The 8,987-nt window shown below is 37.0% G+C and overlaps 1 protein-coding gene across 1 annotated transcript in view; it reads left to right on the plus strand.

Moving 5' to 3' along the window:
• ARAP2 (ArfGAP with RhoGAP domain, ankyrin repeat and PH domain 2) overlaps positions 1 to 8,987 on the plus strand; it is a 148,742-nt gene that overhangs the window by 37,706 nt on the left and 102,049 nt on the right. The gene's annotated exons all lie outside the window — the stretch shown is intronic.

Here is an 8,987-nt window from a genome sequence, read left to right on the forward strand (position 1 = left end):
AAAAATGAACCGCTGGGGGGGGGGGGGGGGGTTAAATATATGTAAATTGCATGTGTGAAAATGTATTTGTTATAGAAATCTAGTTTAGTACTGTAGCTAGTTAAGAATGTTGTGCTAGTGAAGGTAACATTTTGTGCATAAATTAATGTGCATTACACTTGAAAACATTGATACACATGCAAAAAAAAAACAGGCTTTTTGTGCGCTTTTAACAGTTTTCATAACATACATAGTAAAGCTGTAGCCTATGCAGTTCTGAGATCTACACAGCTCCACCACATATCATAGCCTTGTCTGGCTGGGAATAAAACCTGATTTTACTATGCTCCAGCTCAGGAACACTTACAGGCCTCCTTGCACCCTGACCCTGTTATTGGACATAGGAGAAGTAAAACGCTAATGAACTAATCTGCAATCTCTCCCTATATAAGCCTGCTTTTTGTGCTGCAGTACTGTTGCAATATGCTGCTTTTCTCTACCCTAGTCTGATCACCTACGGGAGGTGACCCCAAGTCATATTTGGACTATTACAGTACGCTTGTATTTATATAAATACAGTTTTGAGCTACACAAAGCATGCAGTAAGGCTAGGTGCAGACTAATAGTATTTTGCCGTGGGGTTTACCACCCCTCGATGCTTACTGCCTACAATAGGCTTTTTTAGGAAATAAGGCTGAAAAAGCCTTGCAGAGAAGTTCTGTTTAGTTCACTTGAATCTGCTAAAAAAAATAATAGTAAAAAATTACTATTCTATTACTAAGTTTATTAGTTTTTCAAAATTGCTCAGCAATCCTGCCAAATCCTAATCCTGGACCAATCAAGGACAATAAACAGACATGTTAGTAATACAGCCCTTTAATACATTTATCCATTTTTTTAATCACTATAAATATATTTTATCTGCTACTTTTATGGCCACATAAAAAAAATATATAATTCTGAAACACTGACCTTGTGAACTGTACAAAATGTAAATAATATATGCAGTGTGAAACATGAAACATATTTCTATCTCAACTACTAACTTTGCATGTTCACATTTTTAACCCTCTAAGCCAGCATTTAGGCACTGGTTCCAATCCAATGCTATTAGGAATTTACAGACTATCTATTACATTTAGGATTTATTAAAGTAATACAAACGACAACCACAACATTCAGAAACTGACAGCAGTGCAGGCATAACAGTCAATCACTGACTTCAATATAGTACAATTATGCTCCATAAACAGGCTAGATATTTATTTACCATATTGACCAGGACAAAAGGTTGTGATTGCCATGGGCAAAATCTAGTGTGCATCCTCTGATGCTATTTAGCAATCTGCCACAGTAGATCACAAAATGACCGGATGGGAATTACTGCTGTCAAAACCTAAAGAGGAGGACACAGCGAGGTGACTCCCACACGTCCTCCCCCCTCTCCTCTCTATAGAACTGAACAGAGCTGTGTGCACAGTGCCCATTCAATATTACTGCTATTGGAAACGATCCAGAAATATAATTTCCAGTGACAAAAATGTAACTGTATGCAGGTTAAGTTGGGAGGACTACTATACCTTGCACATATTAATCCACCCTTTTTTAATTAAATTTTTTGTTTTACATTAATAAATAGGCCCACCACATTCAGTAAGTCCATCCATGAACCTGATTACTCATCCAGAAGTTTTCCTCTCTCTTTGTTGCTTTTTGTTTGCTATTTGCTGCTCATGTTGTTTAAGGTTTAGCAACTTGGGAGACAGCTCAGGTAATTTTATCAATAGGGTTCTATTGTACATGAAATCTTTCTCTGATCTGGAGTACCTTACATGATGATAATAGGCAGCAGGGTGGTGACACCGGGGTTGGAAGAAGTCAAGCCACAAGTGTGTGATACAAAGAGATCTATTTCTGGATTGTATTATTCTTCTTCTATACACGTTGTCAGAATGGGTGTGACTGAAAGCACTGAGGTGACCTCATACAGTACAGCAGTGGGGTGCATTGCCAGGCGAAGGAACTGAAGCTTTGCCAGATATATCTGTTAGCAATAACAAATCTTATTTTAAAAATAATCTGTCTTTAAATAAAAAAAAAACTATATTTTGTTATGTGATGTTAAAAAAAATTCAATTTTCATTTTAGTATGCAACTTCTTCAATCTGCCAAAATTGCTAAAATATTCCAACAATGCCATCTTATACTTATGACTAGTGTTGGTGTTCGAATTCGGTTGTCATTTTATTCGACCTGAATATGATTGTTCAAATTCGGATAGACTCGACCTGAAAAACACGGGATTGGATGGCACAAATTTGTGTGTAAAAAATTTGTTAAAAAAAATTAATGTTAAAGTAATTTATTGAACGTGTGGGATTTGTGTAACTAACTTTTATTTTTTTACAGGTTATCCCAGAAATTACAGATTCCTCCTGTAAGTGTGGGATCCCCGGGCACTAGAGGTCAACTGGGGTCAAGTTTCCCCATTCATCACCTCTAGTGCTCTGTGATTGGCTGAGGAAAGGTAAACCCTGATGACAGCTCAAGCGTCCTCAGGTTTTTCCTTTCCCCAGCCAATCACAGAGCACTAGAGGTGAATGAATGGGGAAACTTGTCCCCATTTAGCCCCTAGTGCCCCAGGAATCTTCTCAATGATCGCAATCATGGTCGCAATCATTGAGAACAGTGTGCTCAATCCAGGAACACAGAAACTCTATCCAAGAACACATACAACTAGTAAAGGGCTGCAAGAGCAATCAGGGGAGCTGAGCTTTCAGCTCTGCTCCCCTGATTTCTCTTGCAGTTCTTCACAGTTCCTAAAAAAACCTGAATTCTCCCACAATTGACTTTAATGAGGTTCAAATTCAGCATTCGATAACCTGAGCAATATCTCCCTATTCGATCGAATAGCTGCCGAATCGAATAGTGAGATATTCGTCCAACACTACTTATGACCACCTGAGGTCTTTCTGTACATTAACAGAATACCTTCTGTGTCTCATACTCTGCTTTTTTGATTGGCTTAGTTTCTTTTTAATTTTTTTAATTTCTTTTTTTTTCTACCCAGAAGCTTGCATTTAGAGTGCAGCCAATAGTAAATCAGCCATTCCTGCATAACTCCAAGCATCTGGCACCTTGCCAGCCTCTTGGCTGCCCCAACAATTGAAGTGGTTCTTAATAAAGGAACATTTAAATATTTTACAACTTTACAGCTTTACCCATTCATTCATACTGAACCGATTTCGGCTGCCCTATTCTTTTCTTATGGGCAGTCACAGGTGAGCAGGTAGCTCAACGTAAGGTTCACAGACACAAAGAATCGGTGACTACACTGCAGTCTTATTGCACTGCATCGCTTTTAGCAGGTAATAAACTATGTTATAGAGGGGACACAGAAAAAGTACAACCGCCACGGTAATGCTACTGACAGAGCACATGTTATGTTTGCCTTTAGTTATACAGTAAACGTAATTAGTTTTGACTTATTTTTACCCCAAACCAAACTTTTAATTTTAGACAGCATTAGTCTTGAAAATATTCTCCAGACCAATCCTTGTCACTGACACCATAGGTCAGGGACTCAGCAACGGGGAAAACCGCCATCCAGTCATTTGAGGTCTCTAGCTCTCTTGACAGCCAAGCACACGGACTATACCCATCAGTGATACTTTTAGTTGTCAAACTAGTCAGAAATTTCAAAACATTTTAAACAGTAGTGGAAAAGCATCAGTGAAATGACAAACCACTCAAAAAAAATATTTATACATCAGCAGACCAAGCCAGTGTGTCATACCTCCCGGGCAAAACAGAAATATAATATCATGGGTGAATAATAGGAAAATGCACTGAGAAAACAGAACTTTTGATGTAAAACAATAAGCTCATCTAAATAGGAAAATCCTGATACATCAGAATTGTATTATCTCTTTTTTTCTATGTGTTGATTTTTGCCCACATGAGAATTGTAATTACTTTTCCATAATAGGTAAAATTTGGATCTAAATGTATTTGAGGTGAACATTTTGCTATAGCAATGATATGCTTGCTTTTGATAGTATACAATAAAAAGAACAACTAGAACAATATGTATTATATGACATGCAGTGAATTATTAAAATAGCAGTGAGCCTTTCCTCCCCTGGTGATCTTTAGTACACCTCTCCCTCTGCCCTTCTCCATTATTTAAAGGGGTTGTGTTCTGTAGCACAGTAAGGGAGAACTGAAACAGGTCTGACAACACCGCTGTGTAAATTTAAAAACAGATTTTGGAGATTGTTTCACAGATTCTTTAGCATAGACATTCTCAGCGTGGAGCTCTGAATTAGGATCATCCTTCCCTAACCACACTGCACCCCTCTCCTTAGAGGTACTCACACATTGTATTAAAGTGTATCTCAAGCTAGTTTTGTTCAAAGGATGGAAATGTATTACATTGTGTTTTTTTTTTTTTTCTGTCACTGTACTTTTGACACAACTTAATGCATAATATCCGGCACATATTATTTTATAAAGCACCCCACCACACTACACACTTTTTACCTAAAAAATATTTGCAGTAGCAAATATGAAACTAAATACACAATAACAATGAATTAAATTGTTAATATTGAACAGGTTAAAATTCAAGTCAGTGAAGAATAAAAAAATGTTAAAAAAAATACAATTTAAAGGCATATTGGTGATGTACATATTGGAGCCGGTAACAGTATGCTAAATAAAATAAGGTTCAAAGTCGCTTTATTAGGGGTGCATGTAGTGCTTTGACAAAAATGGGGAAAGTAATGAAATACTGAATAAAATAAAAATCAAGGGTATAATAGCAGACCATACAATACTGCAGAAATGTGGGGATGATATCATAAGATAACACTGTACCAAATATGAGAATAGGAGTTTAGAGAGATCCATAAGCTCCACTCTAGTCTTCTTGCACCATTTGTGGGAAGCATAGGTCAGCCTATTGACTGGTGGTATGAAATGTTTCAAGGTGCTTTTATGTCTGATAACCTGTGTCAGGATGTGAATAAAGTACTTACCGAATATGACGTACTGCTGATGACTCCTTGCCTGTGAGTTTTTATTTTTCAATTTGTTGGGACTAATCCAGGTCCAAAGATGTTTTGTCTGTATGGATCAGAGAGGCAGGTGGTGTTTTCTTAGTGACAGAAAGAGAGTATGTACATAGGGCAGAAAGGGGAGTCATGTAAATAACATAAAGGACAAGAAAAAAAAATCCAAACTAATATTTTGGCTTAAGTTAGCATTAAGTTAGCAAATATGCATTCCAGGTGTATCACAACAAAACCTCAGAGCCACAGCTACAGAGTAGAAAAGTCTGTTCCTTACCAGCGAACTACAGAGAAGTACTTTTGCTCTTTTCATGTAAACAGTGGTCTTTTTAGACGTTGGGCATATAGTGAGTCAGACATATATAGCGTAGCTCCTCTATAACTTATGTTTCCTGCTATATGGAGGTTTTTAGATTTGGGGCAAGATGGCGGTAGGTTAGGGGGTAGTTGGTTGGGTTGTCACAGCTCTGCAGATAGATCACCACATAGAGAGCAAAGATCCTTCTCTGCATCATTCTGGCAGAGTAAAGACTTTTCTACTCTAGGCTTTATTAAGGAAAAAGGAAAAAAACAGTACAGTAGTGGAAAGGAAGATGGAGGCAAATGAAGGGTGGTAGCGAGAATGAAACAAACAATTGTCAGTACACTAGGAAAGTAGAATGACCTTTTCTTAACATTTCTTGCAGACCAGTCATAAACGGCTGAGGGTTAAGACCTTTTGAATGACCAGCAGCATCCAGAAGATGGTGTGATACAGAAGTCATTATAAAATGTTCCTGTTTGTTAAAGAAAACACAACAACATCATGCAGTAATGCAAAATAAATCCGTTCACAGCATTTATTTCCCAATTAGCGGAGGAGATGTTCATTACATATAGCAAGCATGCTAATCCGATAAAATATTTGTGGCAAGAACACATTGATTATGTGCTCGTCAGATAACCAAAACATTGTTGGTTGCGACGTTAGATTAGACATTGAAATGCATTGCAGAAACAAAGTAATGAAGCGGGCGTAAAAACATCTGCTGCATCTGTAGAAAGTGGTGCAATCATTCTTTATTTAATTAGTTCGACAGAGCAGTTCTAATTTTAAAAACCATTATAGTAATTTAATTAATTTGTCATAGCGCAGAATGGAAAACACTTTCTATACATAAATATATGCCGGAATTAATAAAGTGTGTACCATAGACAAACCACTATTTATAAAATATTTATTTTTTATTGCTGAATAATTTATTCGCCAATATTGATTTTTTTTCCCTAAGAACAATATAAATACAAGCATTTCTCCTTTGCATATCTTCTAATCAAAAGCCATTCTTCTCTGAAGGTTATTTTCTTGGCACATTCACAAGCAACACTGAGCAACCGGCAGCCTACTAGCTGTTCAAGAACAACAGGTTTCAGCATATTGTGCTAGTCAGTGTCAATGTACAACCCTCTAGGGAAAAATGTCTACCAAATATGGCTGCTTAACCAGTTGCATGGTGGGATTTTAGGGAAATTGTCGGGAGTGTGCATAAAAATCAGAGGATCTTGTAAAACGTCTTCTAATTTTCATACCAATTTCCTTTTTTTGCCAGCCTAATACTTTAGAAAACAAACCTTAGGCTTTGTACACACATCAAATGATTGCTATTAATAAAATTGTACATGTATACAGTGGTCTTCCAACGATGTTCATTGATCCGTCCTGGCTGATCAATGAACGACTGATTGGGAATGACTACTGTGTATAGGAGATGGGTGCCACTCACTTGTCTTCCCTCTCTCCATAGAACAGAACATTGCTGCGTTTACAGCACTCATGTATTCATCCGTCACTGGAAACTAACACGAAACATCATTTTCAGCAGCAGCAGTTATCCAATATGTGTACATATCCTTAGTCTGCTGCAACTAAGCCCAACTGTTTTTCCTAATGACTTTTTTTATGACAGTTCTGCTTTAATTGTGATTAATGGTTGCTTTGAAATGGTATAAAATACTTTTTCTGTTCAGTGAAAATCTACTTCCTTCCCTGATCCTCTAGTGTTCTGTACTGGCGTAGCTGAGTAATCAACACTCCCATTAGCATAACTGCCCCAACAAAGACAGTAGTGCAGGGTAGGATGTGTCCATTTTGGTCTGTCACTGACTGCTGATTACCAAGACCAATGGGTGCAAAGCCACGTATAGAAATCCGATGGACGTCAGAGGAATGTCGCTGGAAATAGCCTTTGTGATCGTTTTCAGTGACAGAAAGCACATGGGCACTGTACACAGCATCATTAAATCCTATGGAGAACAGAGGCCAAGCAAGCAGCACCAAGCTGTGCTTTGTTCCATAGGAGTTAACAGTTGTCGTTCTACCTGGTCGTTCATCAATCTACTGTTCAAAAGCTTTACTATTTTGCCTGTACCGTATTTGCATATGAAAATCCATTGTATGAGGGAAGTGGACATAAAACAATGGAATAAGACATAGTTAGTACAATTTTTATCTTAAAGATAATCTATTTCTAAGATTTAATTTGGGCTTTATTCAATACCTAAAAAAAATGAGTAAAAATGCAAAAGTCACTTGATGATTTAACATGGATATTACAATATTGTAAAATAATTCATTTACTGCATTACTATGGGATTTATTACAAAGCTGGAATTCGGTGGTCAGCAGCCTGAGGGCCACTTTTAGGTTTGCAGAGTACGCTGTATTTTCCCAGCAGCTGAAGATTTGCTATTACTCAAGCATGATTATAATGACTTGTATTTCCCCAGTAACAAAGGAACCTTAGATTGTTCCTTCATACTTTAAAGAGTTATGGGTTTAACCTGTTTTGACAAAACAGCATTGCTAGGTTTTATAGATGACTTCCCCTACTGATGCAGAATAAAACACATCACAGTTTGATATTTTGTTTTGTGGTAAAATAATTCTAATTAATTATAAATGCCATAAATTGCTGACAGTGAGGAAAATGGTAAAATACGACAGTGGAAATTGAGCTGCCACTCGTGGTGAGGAATTGAATAAGCATCCCTGGAATATATTAGAGGAATCAGATTACAATGGAAGAAATAGATTCAGCAGCGGCCCTCGGAGGTATAAGAAAAAAATAAGAAGAGGAAACCAGAACAAAAATATATTGATAAACGGAGCTAAGGAAGAGACATTTGGGAAATCATGTGAACAGAGGAACTGGGTCCAAAATATATCTGGTTATTACATGTGATAAATGTTCCCACTTGTGTTACCTCTGGCACTGTATGTGAGATGAAATCTATGCACAGCATTAATGATCATCATATCTAGTGGGTATACACTAAAGAGCTGCAACCTTTCATTTGCAGATTTATTTAAAAAGCTTTTGCCCTTGAGTCAGCGAGTGGATGTGTTTTGGATTTAAAAGACTTTATAGTATTGGGCTGAGCTGCTATAACGCAACACTGGTATGTTATTCTAGCAGCAGTGTATATGTCCAGCATCAGTTACTGCATGCTAAAGGATCATTCCATTCCTCAACATATCAATGGAAGACAACTTAATAATGATAGACTTGGAAAAGGTGATTCTTCAATGCCACTTATAGCCAAAAGACAAATGAAATTTAATACGATTTGTCCACTGTTTTACTTTATTTTTTCCAAATTGATTTAAAATGGATTATTCCCACATCTTGACATAAATCTATTGCCTGGTGTGCTGTATCTGTGCAAATAGGACACTACATTTTTGTTTGACAGATAATCAAAAGCACTTTCTTCAGCTTTATTAACAGGATTGAGACCTTCAAGAGTATGAAAGCAAAAATACATAGAGTGCAGCATAAAATCGCGCTTATCGCTATTGCTGTAGAGGCTGTTGAAAATACAATAAAGTCAAACATGAAAAGTGGTCCTTTGATCTAAATTGATTTAGCAATGTAATCTTTTTTTTTTTTTTTTTTT

This window comes from Pyxicephalus adspersus, chromosome 3 (assembly GCF_032062135.1).
Source record: "Pyxicephalus adspersus chromosome 3, UCB_Pads_2.0, whole genome shotgun sequence".
NCBI lineage: Eukaryota > Metazoa > Chordata > Amphibia > Anura > Pyxicephalidae > Pyxicephalus > Pyxicephalus adspersus.